The 13351-nt window shown below is 41.4% G+C and overlaps 1 protein-coding gene across 1 annotated transcript in view; it reads right to left on the bottom strand.

Moving 5' to 3' along the window:
• ALK (ALK receptor tyrosine kinase) overlaps positions 1-13351 on the bottom strand; it is a 411412-nt gene that overhangs the window by 328179 nt on the left and 69882 nt on the right. The window lies entirely within an intron of this gene.

Genomic DNA, 13351 nt, shown 5'->3' with positions numbered 1-13351 from the left:
CACATTCCAGGCTCTGAAATGGAGCCAAGAAGAGCTACTGGGTCTTGGCATGTATGAGGAAAGCTGATGGTGCCATAAACCCAAATCAGTAAGAAATCTCAGTGCCAAGACATGCTCAGGGGACTCAGGCACAGAATACCTGGCATATACTTGGAAAGACATTTCTGGAACCATAGCCAGATTCTCATTATTAGTCCTCCTGATTGTAACAAGGAATATACCAAGGTTGTAGCTATTGTCAAATTATCTTTCTTTTCTTTTCTTTTTTCTTTGGTCCTGGAACTGACCCTAGGAATTCGGAGTCATGTGTTTACTTAAACATTTGCCTTACTTGCTGATTGAGAAATGTGAACAACCCTAACCCATGTCAACTCGGAAGGTACTCCTACTGAATCCATTGGGATTTATTACCAGGTTAGTGGGATTAGGATTGCAGCCCTAGTTTCCATTAGAAGAAGATCAGTGGAGGATTGTGTAGTATTTTGGTTTGTTTAAAAACATGTAAGTTCATCAGACAGCTTAAGCATTCTAATAGACAGGAAGATTTGCTGCCTCACATCAGTTCTCCAAATGCAGTCAGTCTCCAAGATGCTAACACAGCCCTAATAAGGTTGCCATATTTTGAAGAGCAAAAAAGGGGACACATATGCTGACTTCTACTTTTAACTAGGGATCACTATGATGACTCTACCCATGAAAAAGGGGACTTGTCCTGGAAGAAGAAGAAGAGGAGGAGGAGGAGTTTGTATTTGATATCTCGCTTTATCACTACCCTAAGGAGTCTCAAAGCAGCTAACATTCTCCTTTCCCTTCCTCCCCCACAACAAACACTGTGAGGTGAGTGAGGCTGAGAGACTTCAGAGAAGTGTGACTGGCCCAAGGTCACCCAGCAGCTGCATGTGGAGGAGCGGAGACGCGAACCCGGTTCCCCAGATTACGAGACTACCGCTCTTAACCACTACACCACACTGGACAAATGGCAACCCTACAACTCACTTCCCTTCCTTTTTCTTTGTATCTACCGGTAACTCAAACTGCAGTCTCTCTGTCTCTCTGGTTCGTTTCATACACACCGCTTAGCTCATCCATACCTAGTGAGGGAAACCCCCTCCCTCAAACCCAGCTTTGAGAATACATAGACTGTGTACCAGCTTAAAATGCAGAGAATTTCTTCTTTTTCACAGCACAGTATTTCAAATGGCATTTGCACATTAGCATGGCTTGATTTGTACGAAAGTCCCCTGCTGTATGACCACCCCAGTAGGCAGAGACCAGACGGGCAGTTCCCAATTCGGAATGAAGCTGTTTGGGGGCAGGGAAAATGCATCAAAACACCGTATTTCACAAGAAACTACAGGCTGAGAATTGTGACTAGTTGTGTGTACATGGCTTCCCAAACAGTAATAGGTGTGTGCAGCACATATCGTTAGGATGTGCACCCAGGGATTTTTATTCATTAGTTATTTCAATGAAGAATGGGGGGTGGGACAACAAGACAAACAAATAAGGACAATGAAGAGGCAACAATCTAGCAAAACAACCCCAACAAGAGTGGTCAAGAAGCCAAAAGAGGGAATTTTTCTTGCAGAGAAAAGGGCCCATGCCAAGCTGACTAGAGGCAAGGCTGCTTGTTTTTTGTTACTCATTTTGGAAAATGTTGTCTGTCAATGACAAGGCAGCCCTAATTTGCAGTAAAATGCATTTTATATGCTATAGGCATTTAAATATATATATCCTGGGACCTTTAGCATACATATGACATCCAAGGAAGAAGTGGTGGTGGTTTCATACCAAAGTGACAAACTGTGTTGTGGGGCAGTTTGACAAGGTTATTAAAGCTGTAATCTATTCATACATTGCCCAGAAGTAAGTATTACAGAATTAAATATTGCTAACTTCTGAGAAGACATTATATGTGCTGCAAACGTGTTGCATACTATATGGACAGCCCCAGAGAGAAAAATACAATATTAACGCTAATAGAAGAAAAGAAGGAATTTTACTATTATCCACAAACACAGAGTCTAACATTTCTACAATATTTGGATCAGGATGAGTGCTTAATGTAATTTCATTACTACAGCAGTTTGTTCTGACATTGTTATTTTACATGCGCCTAATCCATATTAAAGAGTTTTGTCATTATCTGGTACATCAGTTCTCTTGGAACTGACTTATTCAAATAAGGTGGCAGAGATTTATCTGAAGGATAGAAATAAATTTTAAAAAATATTTGTATATATTTCAAGTTGTGTTTAAGTTCAACATTTTAGTCCTCTATATATTAAAAAAAACAAAGCTGTGTGTGACACAAAACAAACAAAAGATATATACTTACTAATCAAATATATAGAAGGAATATAACTACTTCAACCATTCTATAAGCTGCCTGCTTGTAGTGAGTATACCAGATGCATCTTGGGATGAAATAAGCTCTTGCCTATAAAAACTCATGCCACAATACAGTTGTTAATTGAGGGACCATGCTGCTTTAAGTTCTAGAAAATACTAGAAGGCAAACACCACAAAGAGACTGCATGAATATTACTTAAGGCAAGGATAGGGAACTTTGGGCTTTCAAGATGTTGATGGACTCCAACTCCAGACAACCCAAGCCAGCATGGCCAATGACCTGAGGTTTTGGGAGCTGTATTCCAAAACCACATGATGGTTTGCCTGCTTTCTTTGCCAGCCCATACCCTAGGAGCTCTGTCTGCCTGCAGCCATTCAGAGGAGGCTCTTGGCAGCTTCCCCTGTCATGGTCATGGAGAACTCAAACAGGACTCTGTATCATGCATTGAAGATTACATTAGTTTCCCCAGTATCATTGAGAAAGGTTTGGCTTCTTGGACTATGGCCTCTGCTCCTTTGAGGAAGGACTTCTGGCGAAGGATGGGTAGTAGCTCATAGCGGCTGGAAAGAATAAGTTTGCTAAGAGTTGCATGAACCTGATCAGGAGAGCTTTAAACTAAATCCTGAGGGGGAGACAAGATTACAAAAGACAGGAGAACACCCAGTACTGGGGATAATAGCTTCAACTGATGTACAGGAAACAAAGGTGGTGCTTCAGAAACTGCCAAAGGGCAGGAAACTACAAGAAGGAAGCAACTAGAGAAAATGACTCATGATTTCAGTTGTCTCTATAATAATGCACAGCCTATAGGAAACAAGCAAGATGAATTTAAGCTCTTGATACAGGATGACAAATATGACCTGAAAGGCATTGCCGAAACCTGGTAGGATGAGACTCATGATAGGAATGTAAAAATTGAGAGTCATAACCTATTCTAAAGAAGAGGAGGAGGAGGAGGAGGAGGAGGAGGAGGAGGAGGAGTTTGGATTTGATATCTTGCTTTATCACTACCCTAAGGAGTCTAAAAGTGGCTAACAATCTCTAGGAATAGACCAAACAGGAAGGAAGGAATAGGAGCATTATGCGTAAAGGATGAGTACACTTATGAAGAGCAGCATGGAAGGCAGCATGGAACTTGCAGCATGGAAGGCAGATTGAGAGTATATGGGCAAAAATTGTAGGAGAGGAAAGTAACAGTGACCTTATTGTGGGTGCCTGCTATAAACCTCCAAGCCAGATTGAAGACTTGGATGATCCTTTCCTAGAGCAGATTACCAAACATTCAAAAATAGGAGGCATAGCAGTCTTCTGAATAATCACTTTTCTATATGAAAAAAGTATTATCATTTGGATTGCCATGTTTTCCTATTGTGCAGAGGTAAAAACAGCCTCTGGCCACCCAAGGGGCTTTTCCAGAATGCCCATCTCATGTGTGATGGGAAGGGCCTTCATATGTCAGAATGTCAGAAAATACATTTTCATTTCTGCAGAATTTACCACCAGTCAATAGCATGTTTTACAATCATGTCTTTCAACCTTCTACCGAAAACCACAAGAATTAGAGCTCTAAATCATGTAGATTTAATCATGTATCTCTCAGAGGAATGCAGAAATCACTGAGATGAGAGAGAACAAACTGATCTCAGCTGCTCGCAGACATATTTCTGAAGGCTGAAGTAATTGCAAATTATAACCTTGCTGATTCACAGGATGTTTGATCATTTTTTTGTTTCTTACAAAGAAGGGTTTCTTATATAATAAAAAACAGAAAAGAAGCTAGGCTGTTTCTTGCTCAGGTTGGGCAAAGCTATGCAACAGAATGTTACTGAACGTATCTGACCCCCTAATAGTTTGATGCCAGCTAGCTAGCATAGCACAGATTGGGCCCTCCCTGCTAATAATAATAATAATAATAATAATAATAATAATGCGGCAAATAGTTGGAGTCAAGGGTGAGTCCAGATGTTTTGGTGGTCCACGGGCAGAGTTCAATGGCTCTGGAAAGCCAAGGGATGGATCCTGTAACAAACACTCCAGACTCAAGTGGCATTGCTGCTTACCCGGGTAATGGTCCCTGTAGCTCCGATTTCACTATCACCCTACCCCACCATGTCCTGGTAAGTGCTGGTGCTGGGAGGTTAACTCTGTGCTCCCACTCCACCTCCTGTGTTCTGCTGGATGGTGCTAATAGTCCCGCTAAACCAGCCTTCACAAACCTGGTATCCTCCAGATGTTTTGGACTACAACTCCCATAAAGTCCCATCAAGCACAGCCATACTTGATAGGTTCTTATATTCTATTATCACACCAGGCCTGGCAAGCACAGCCACAGTTGTCATCCCAAAAATATGGAGGGCACAAGTTCTTGAAGGCTGAGGTACATCTTCCCCAACAATGATGGAGCATCTCAGTATTAGAAAGAAAAAACCCTGAAGATGCTACCAGTGGAGCACAGAGCCTGAAAGACGATTTTTATAGATCCCATAGAACAGGGGTGGCCAACTCCCAAGAGACTGCGATCTACTCACAGAGTTAAAAACTGGCAGTGATCTACCCCCTTTTGGGGAGTTCAGGTTGAAGTTGTTGAGTTTTTTCAGGGAGGAGGTAAAATATTGAGCTTTTTTTGGGGGGGGAGCCACAGTTGTTTGGCTTCTTTGCAGGGAGCCAATGATCTACCAGTGATCTACCGCAGACGTCCAGTGATCTACTGGTAGATCACGATCTGCCTGTTGGACATGCCTGCCACAGAACAAGAGACGGAACAGCTCCTTTATGAAAGCCTGACACAACAATGTCACTAAAACTTTCTCCTGTGCTCTCTGCAGTTCCAGCTGAGGGCAGCATTCTCCAGGGCTTTTGTTTGGGGTGTGGTACTCCTGAGGTCCTTTTATGAAGATAATTACTAGAGTTTTGCCCTGAAAACCCACTTTAGATTCTTATTGCCAAGGCTGCACATTCAGATTGTTTCTCATAATGCTGGTTCAAAAGAATCCTGCACAAAACTGCTCTATTTCACAATCCAGTTGTTATTCCATTGAGGATCCTTGATAATAAATCTCTTGTAATAAATACCCTGTTCTCTAAAATAATTCATTCAAGTCAGCCAGAACTCCTGCTAAATATACATGCACTGGGGCATCTAAATCTTCCTTATTTTCCCATTGTAAAAAGTATGACGTTGGCGATCTAACTGATAAATCCATGTAAGAATATGGGTTCTTTCCCCCCCTAGGAACCAGACAGGCTATCAACAACAACAATACTAATAATTTTATTTATGCCCCACTCATCTGGCTGCGTTGCCCCATATCTAACATATGAGCCACTGAGCCTCTTGGGCTTGCTGATTGGAAGGTCGTGGTTCGAATCCGTGCCATGGGGTGAGCTCCTGTCACTCTGTTCCAGCTTCTGCCAGCCTAGCAGTGTGAAAGCTAGGTACCACTATGGCGGGAAGGTAAATGGCATTTCTGTGAGCTCTAGCACTTGTCACGGTGTCCCGTTGCACCAGAAGCGGTTTAGTCATGCTGGCCACATTATCCGGAAAGCTGTCTGTGAACAAACACCGGCTCCCTCAGCCTGAAGCGAAATGAGTGTCGCACCGCATAGTCGCCTTTGACTGGACTTAACCATCCAGGGGTCCTTTACCATTTTACCATACAGGAAGGAAGCAATAGCAATAGCAAGGTACAGTAGACAGGGTATTTTTTTCTAGTGCTACATGCATAAGATATAGAATTAGATAAAGTACTATTCTGCCCAAATAGTCTCTATTTTTTCTGGGTTACCAGTTAACAACAACAACAAAAATTCAACTTTTTACCAGCCCCTCACCATAAGGTCCCAGGACCTTTGTTTTTAGAGAGCTATTCAAATGGCAAATGACCAACATTAAATTTTTAAATAATCATTCTCTATGGAATTTCCAGTCTTTATATTGTCCTCTTGGCAATCCCATAGTAGTAGTAGTATTCTGTCATTTTAATATAACACATGAAAAACTCAGACAGAGAATATGGAACTTGACCAAGGCTATTCTGGGGGACTATGGCTTAAACACAGATCTTGGAAATCCAAATCCAATGATCTCACCTACTGGACCACACTTCTACACAATTCACTTGTTAGCACAGTGATGTGGGAGCTACATTTGCTGGATTCCAAAGTCCTTCAGGAACATCTGTGTGTAATTGATGAGCCTGCTACTTATTCCACCCTGCCATGGTAATATATGAACATGGTCACCAAACTATGTTGACCCACTTCACATGAAAATATGCTTTGCTTAGGAGAAATTATTTTCTATAAGGACTTCTAATGATTACTGGAAAATCAACAGAGGCTTCCAATGTGGAGATGAGACAGACATAATTCCTCTTATATCATCATCATCCTTGTTGTTGTAAATTCTAATGTTAACTACTCAGCATGAACTATAATTCTTATCTCAGTCATCTTCAGACCCCTCTGCAATGACTGCCAGTACTCCTGATCAGTTCACAGCTTAGCTGGGATTTGGCTGAGTCCAAGTCCAGTGCAATGGACAGCCTTAGTTTAATGTGTCTGGAATGCATTATCTGCCACCCCTGTGAAAATCTACCCAAAGATAAAAAGGCTCTGGAAAGACAAAGTATCAATTTCTATGTGTTTTAGTTGTGACTCACAAGAAAAATTGGCAGCATTTTTCTGAGAACCTAGACAGCATGTTACCGTTGTTTAGCAACAACATAAAAAATATGACCCGTTTATCTTTCATGGGTAAACCAGCAGACCAAATTAGAAGCTGGCTCCTAATCTCTTCAACAGTTTTTGATTTTCTTCCAGAAATATAGCCTGTGTGGAACGTTGACTGGGAGATAGTCGCATAAGTCTTTACTACAGATTTTTTAAAGCTTCATATTTAACTTCCTTGGACTTCATTATTTTTTATCTTAACTGGATACAGCTCTAATGAGGCCCTTGGGGATGATCCAGGGTGAATGAATAAGAGAGATAGAACACTACAGCTTCAAACAGATTCCCCCCTCTCTCCTGATACCTGAGCACCTTGAGAATAAAACTTAAGATGAAAGGAGCCTTCACGGAATGTGTTGCTAGCATCATGTTCTACCATGGGCACAATTAAAATGAAATGCAAACACCAGGGCACTGCAGCAGCCCATGGTAAAGGCCCCAAGGTAATGCAGACTGTGCAGTTGGTGAATCTGATTAACACGCTGAACCGGTCATCACAGGCAGAATATTTACCATGTGAGGCACTGCAAGGTTTTGCCATAATCACCTCTTTAATTAAAGTGGGTATGAACCAATGTTATGCCTCCACAGCACCTGTATGAAAGAGATGAACACTGGGAATGATTATACAATCAATTGGTTTAATTTTAAATTAATTAAAGACACACTACTGACATAGTAAAAAATCTGTTGTCAGAAAGCACTGGATGCTTTTTCAGAATGCCATTCACAATGGTCATTCAATCTACCTGCAAGCAGAGCTGAGTAAGACTAGTGGTTAACCCAGCTCAGCATTCAATTTTCCTCTAGATATAATGAGGAAATTTACAAGCAGGGAGCAGAGGTGATGTGCATTGCCCATCAGTCTTAAGTATCTGCTAGTCAGGTCTTGTCATGGGCATAACTTAGCAGCTATCTTGTTCCAACATATAAAGAAACATAGAGCAAATATGAGAATGGTGGTGGTTAAAGGAACAGCCAGCTTTTAACCTTGGCTGGCTGTGGGAAACTGGGGTTCCCATGACAGGCTACCATTGTTTCCCCACCATTGCCCCATTTCAATATCACTTGAGAAAGCAAGGAAACTTGGGTCCCAATGATGTCGTATCATGCTATGTTTTGTTTTTCTACACTTTACTGTAGAGGAAAGAATACACTCCAACAAGTGGTAGAAGAAGAGTACTTTGACATGGAACCCATGGGCCACACACTGCTTTGTTGTGTGGGGTGTGGGGAATGAAGCCAAAATTTGGTGCACACACCCCATTCTGCTTTCCCAAAGCCAAATGAGCAAGGTACCAGGCTTTGGAAAGGAAGCACAAGACTCTGGCAGGATCCTATAGTGGCCCCACCTGTTTCCCAAAGCTGGGAAAGCATTAACTAGGCTTTAGGAAGGAGGATGGAGGACTCTAGGACCCTAGAACCCTGTCAGAGCCCTTATACCTCCTTCCTGAAGCTCAGTGCCTCCTTGCTTGGCTTTGGAAAGGCAATGCAAGGACTGAAGGGGGGGCGTGTCAAATGCTGTCAAGGGCTGCCAAAAAATGCCCCAAGGGCCGCATGCAGCCTTTAGGTCATGTGTTGGACTGCCTTGATGTAGAAGAACCTCACACATTGGTTGTATTCCTGAACTAACTGTGAGTAAGTAGATGCTTCTTTGGGCATAGCTGCTCCTTGGGAGAAGTTGGGACACTCTGGATTAAATTTATTTGTATACTGCTTCCTAGATTGTCAATCTCTTGTTGATCCACTGTTGTTAACTGAATAAATATCACTGATTGCACATACTTTAGGAATGAGTGTGTATGGTGGGAAGGCTGCTATATAAATACTAAGACAGATCTGAAAAGAGAAGACAGCCCAGTCAGTAGAGCATGAGACTCAATCTCAGGTTCATGGGTTCAAGCCCCACATTGGGCAAAAGATTGCAGGGGGCTGGACTAGATAACCCTCATGGTCCCTTCCAACCTTAAAATTCTATGAATCTATGAGACATATTTGCAACACTGTTGTTGCATTTAACCATTATTTGAACGCACCCACTTACAGAAGGAGAGCAAATGGATGTGAATTTGCTGGCAGTGTTACACAGTAGGGGTTTTACTTCAATTCACTTTTTATTTAAACAACAATGGCCTTGGTCAATAACCCTAACACAATTTCTTTCAGAACAAATAATGAGAATCCTAAATAATGCTTTTCCTAGGCCATTTATGCTTAAATCAGAAGAATTTCCCTACAATTATTTTCTTTACAATCAGCTCATAATGGTTTTCTTCATGAATGAGTTAGTTATATTGTAAGTTGCTGTTTATTAATTTGCTGTTACTCCAAGCCAGATGCAGAAAAACATATTTAATCAAAAGCTCAATGGAATTAATATAGCTGACACTAAAATATATTTAGTGGTCTCTAATTGCAGTAGCATTCAGTAGGAGACAAATGAATTAATCTTGCACTCAAGGTTTTTCTCTAATAGTTGCCAGACTGTTGGCAGCATTTCAAAATTAATGGCATGAAAGTAAATGGATGTTTTATAAAATGAGTGACAAGGCAGGATCACTCAACATTAAAAGATGTATTCTTGTTGCTATTATAGTCAATTTCATGGGGAATGTACAAGAAAAGACTAACGCAAGGTATTTAAATATCCAAGCTTTCACTGCCTGTCTTTAGAGATGGAGAAGAAATTTGATTCAGTATGCATTTAAAGATAAATCTATCAAATCTGCACTCTCTGAAACAATATGTAAACCAAAACACAGCTATCCTTTGAAATTCACACTTATGTGAATTTTGCAATACAATTCAACATTCAAATTTTACAAAAATGCATATATTAGAGGGAAGTGCCTAAAATGATATTAGTGAAAATAACACAGAGAAGTGCATTATATTGAGGAAAATTGCTTGCAAAAATATGTCCATTAGTCGAAGTTGTATGTAAAAATGTATTTATTAGGAGAAACTCATATTAAAATGCTGGTGAATTTTCATGAGGGTTTTTTTAAAAAACAAAATCGCAAATGGCTGCAAAATGTGGGAAACTGAATTTAAGATTGAAAACATGAGAAACTGAAAGAACCAAAACTGACAAATCCTGATTTGTGGGCTTCCCTGCAGGACACTGGCAGCCCACCTCAGAGCTGATTTGGGCCTCTCCTCTCAAGCAGCCAGAATTGATCTAGCCTATCTGAGATACTGGAGCAGGCTAAATGCCTTTGAGGATCATATCCTTACTAAGCTCTGCTGCTTAGAACAACTAAAAACAGGGGGCTGGGCACAAAAGCGCCAAGATAAGCTTAGGCCTTATAATCTCCAAATGGAGAACTACTTAGCCCTTAGCCCACATGACCGTAGAAACTGGATTTTTGATCAGGATGCCAACCATGACAGAGCATCCACCATTACTCTACTTGGTGCACTCTGGTACTCATCATGGTGTCCCGTTGCACCAGAAGCAGTTTAGTCATGCTGGCCACATGACCCAGAAAGCTGTCTGTGGACAAACACCAGCTCCCTCGGCCTGAAGTGAGATGAGTGCTGCACCTCATAGTTGGCTTTGACTGGACTTAACCATCCAGGGTGTTTTACTTTGTCTTTTTACCTTTTACTTGGTGTATTGTATCTTTGAGATGAAAAGAATCCCAAGAGCATGCCTGCCAGTTAGGTTGTTCAGTTAAAGAAGCTTAAGTTTAGTTGATGGATGTTGGGACAGATCTAGGTGCTTCGTCAGTGTGTACCCAATGGGTTTCGCCATACTAGATTCATCAGGTACCGTTTGGTACACACTGACCAAGCTTCTAGCTGTGGGACTACTCAGGAGCCATGAGGACATTACCGCTGCTCAGGTTGTTTAGCCTGTCCCTTTGCTTTGCCTGTGAAGGAGTTTTCTGACATCAACACTGGCTTCAGGATTCAATTAAAGCGTTTTTTGAATTGTGCCACCAAAAATATTATTTATGTGGTCCAGTGTCCTTGTAATTTACTGTATGTGGGCAAATGTTCTAGATCTTTAAGGACTAGGATAGGGAAGCATAGATCTTGTATGAGAAATGCTGTGACAAGTGCCCCTCTGGTGGAACATTATTTCCAGAAAAAGCACAGCAACACTGATATGCAATTTTTTGCCATTTGGCGACTGAAGTCTGACCCATACAATAGAATTAATACTGAGAAGGTACTCTTGAGACAAGGAATTTCATTTAGTCATCTTCTTAATACAATCACACAGCATGGGTTGAATATATCTTTATTTGGGGTTTTTTCCTTGTAGTACTTTTTAAAGAAACCCTCGGTGTTTCACAGTCTCTACTCTTAAAGGTACACTAGTGAGCTTCCTCTGTGCTCTGCTCACCAGCAAGCAGCAGTTGCCTCTACTTATACCCAATGTGGGACCTTGTTCACTTCACAGGTGAGTCAGCCTCCTCATGGTCTGGAAGAGTTTACATTATATTGTTTGGCTTGGGTTGCTACCATTTTATTTTATGTTGTCAGCTGAGGAAGGAGTTTCTCTTTGAAACTGGGATCACTGGACTTCAGTCTTGTTTGCTACCACCGCTCCGCTGCTCCCAAGAATTCCCTTGCACCGGAGATAATGAAAATATATTATTAATTGTAATACTGTACTTATTTTGGTGATTCTGGAGTACTGCTTATATGTACTGCATGCCTTGTAATAGCGGGTACATTGTGACGAATACATTCCTTATACTTTGCTTGCCATATATTGTGTCTTTGTATGCCGGCCTGAACCCCTGTTTTTTTTTCTATTTGTGTATGTTGCTATACAGTGGGTTCCTTATTTTTGTGCTAGAAGCTTGAGCAAAGCAGGGGTGGTTCAACTCTGAGAGGGAAATGGTGGTTTTAATGGAGGTTTTAGTCATGCAGGGGTGGAGGAACACTGGAGTTTCTTTAATCAAACTGGTTAGAACATGGAGAAATAGCAGGAATGGGTACAACACAGAAGCTAACCCCAGAAAGCTAACACAACAGAGCCTTTCCAAACCCCCTTCTTGCTGTACTCAAACCTTGGTTTGAAATCACCCCCTGCTCAGGCCAATCAAACCTCTGCCATTGTTTAAAAGGGGGGTGGGGATCCTCTCAGTATCCTAGCTTCTCAGTTGACTGTCCTAAGTTGTAATTGAGTATTATCCACACCAGTAAAAGTTATTATTTTAAACATCTTTGAAGTGTGACATATATCCCTGAATCCAGACACGGTAAAATGAAAAGTAAAAATGAGGAGATGGCACAAGAGTTTGCAGCGCAGGTGGGCACATATTGCTGGACTACAACTTCTATTATCCCTGACTGCTGGCTATGCTGTCTGGAATGATGGGAGTTAGAGTCCAGTAACACCTGAAGAGCCACAGTCCCCCCACCTCCGGGTTACAGTGATATAACTCATGTTGATTGTTTGAAATAGCATCAGTCTAACACATGGCAGAACCACCTCAGTATCAAGCACAGACATTTGATCTCTAATTGCTGGAGTTTCATATTTTCTGTTAACATTGCCCAGAAAACCAAACTCAGAAAAGAAGCAAGCCTAGCTACTTCAGTTGACCATACTTAGAATGTAGAGCAGGCTTCCTCAACTTCGGCCCTCCAGATGTTGTGAGACTACAATTCCCATCATCCCTGACCACTGGTCCTGCTAGCTAGGGATCATGGGAGTTGTAGGCCAAAAGCATCTGGAGTGCCAAGGTTGAGGAAGCCTGATGTAGAATTTTAACAGTCAACAGCAAAATAGTTATTCTAAATATGAACTTCATCTTAACACTGCAGGGGAGATGGGTTTATAGGTTGTTTGTTTTTTGTAAGAGTAAACAGCTCCGACAGATTAGAGCTGTAAAGCTCCTTAAAAGGCAACATCCACTGGGGGCCTCATGAAGAATAAATAAAGCAAACTATTTCATGTTACTGACTTTGATGAACAAGGGAAAGCATTTTCATCAGGGTTACAGAATAAAAAGCTATTAAGATGTAGTACACTTCACATTCTGCTAACAACACTTGAGGCCAAGGGTCAAACTCAAAGTGACTGTGATATGAGCTCTATGTCTCCTCTTTGAGGAAAAAATACCAGCTGTCAGAGGAGATAGGTATTCCCCCCCACCCCCAGCAGAAGCTTTTTTGGAATAACGCTAGGTCATAATATAGTCACTACACTGCATGTTGTTCCAAGGGCATTCTGGGGATCAAATGCTGGCCTCCAGCTACCAAGAAGAGCAGCAATAAGTTTAAAAAGAGAGAAATCAATGCTAG

The sequence above is a fragment of the Podarcis vaucheri genome, assembly GCF_965113315.1.
Source record: "Podarcis vaucheri genome assembly, chromosome: 3".
Taxonomy (NCBI): domain Eukaryota; kingdom Metazoa; phylum Chordata; class Lepidosauria; order Squamata; family Lacertidae; genus Podarcis; species Podarcis vaucheri.
The sequence above is the reverse complement of the archived record's forward strand: the minus strand, read 5'-3'. Positions and strand labels throughout refer to the sequence as shown.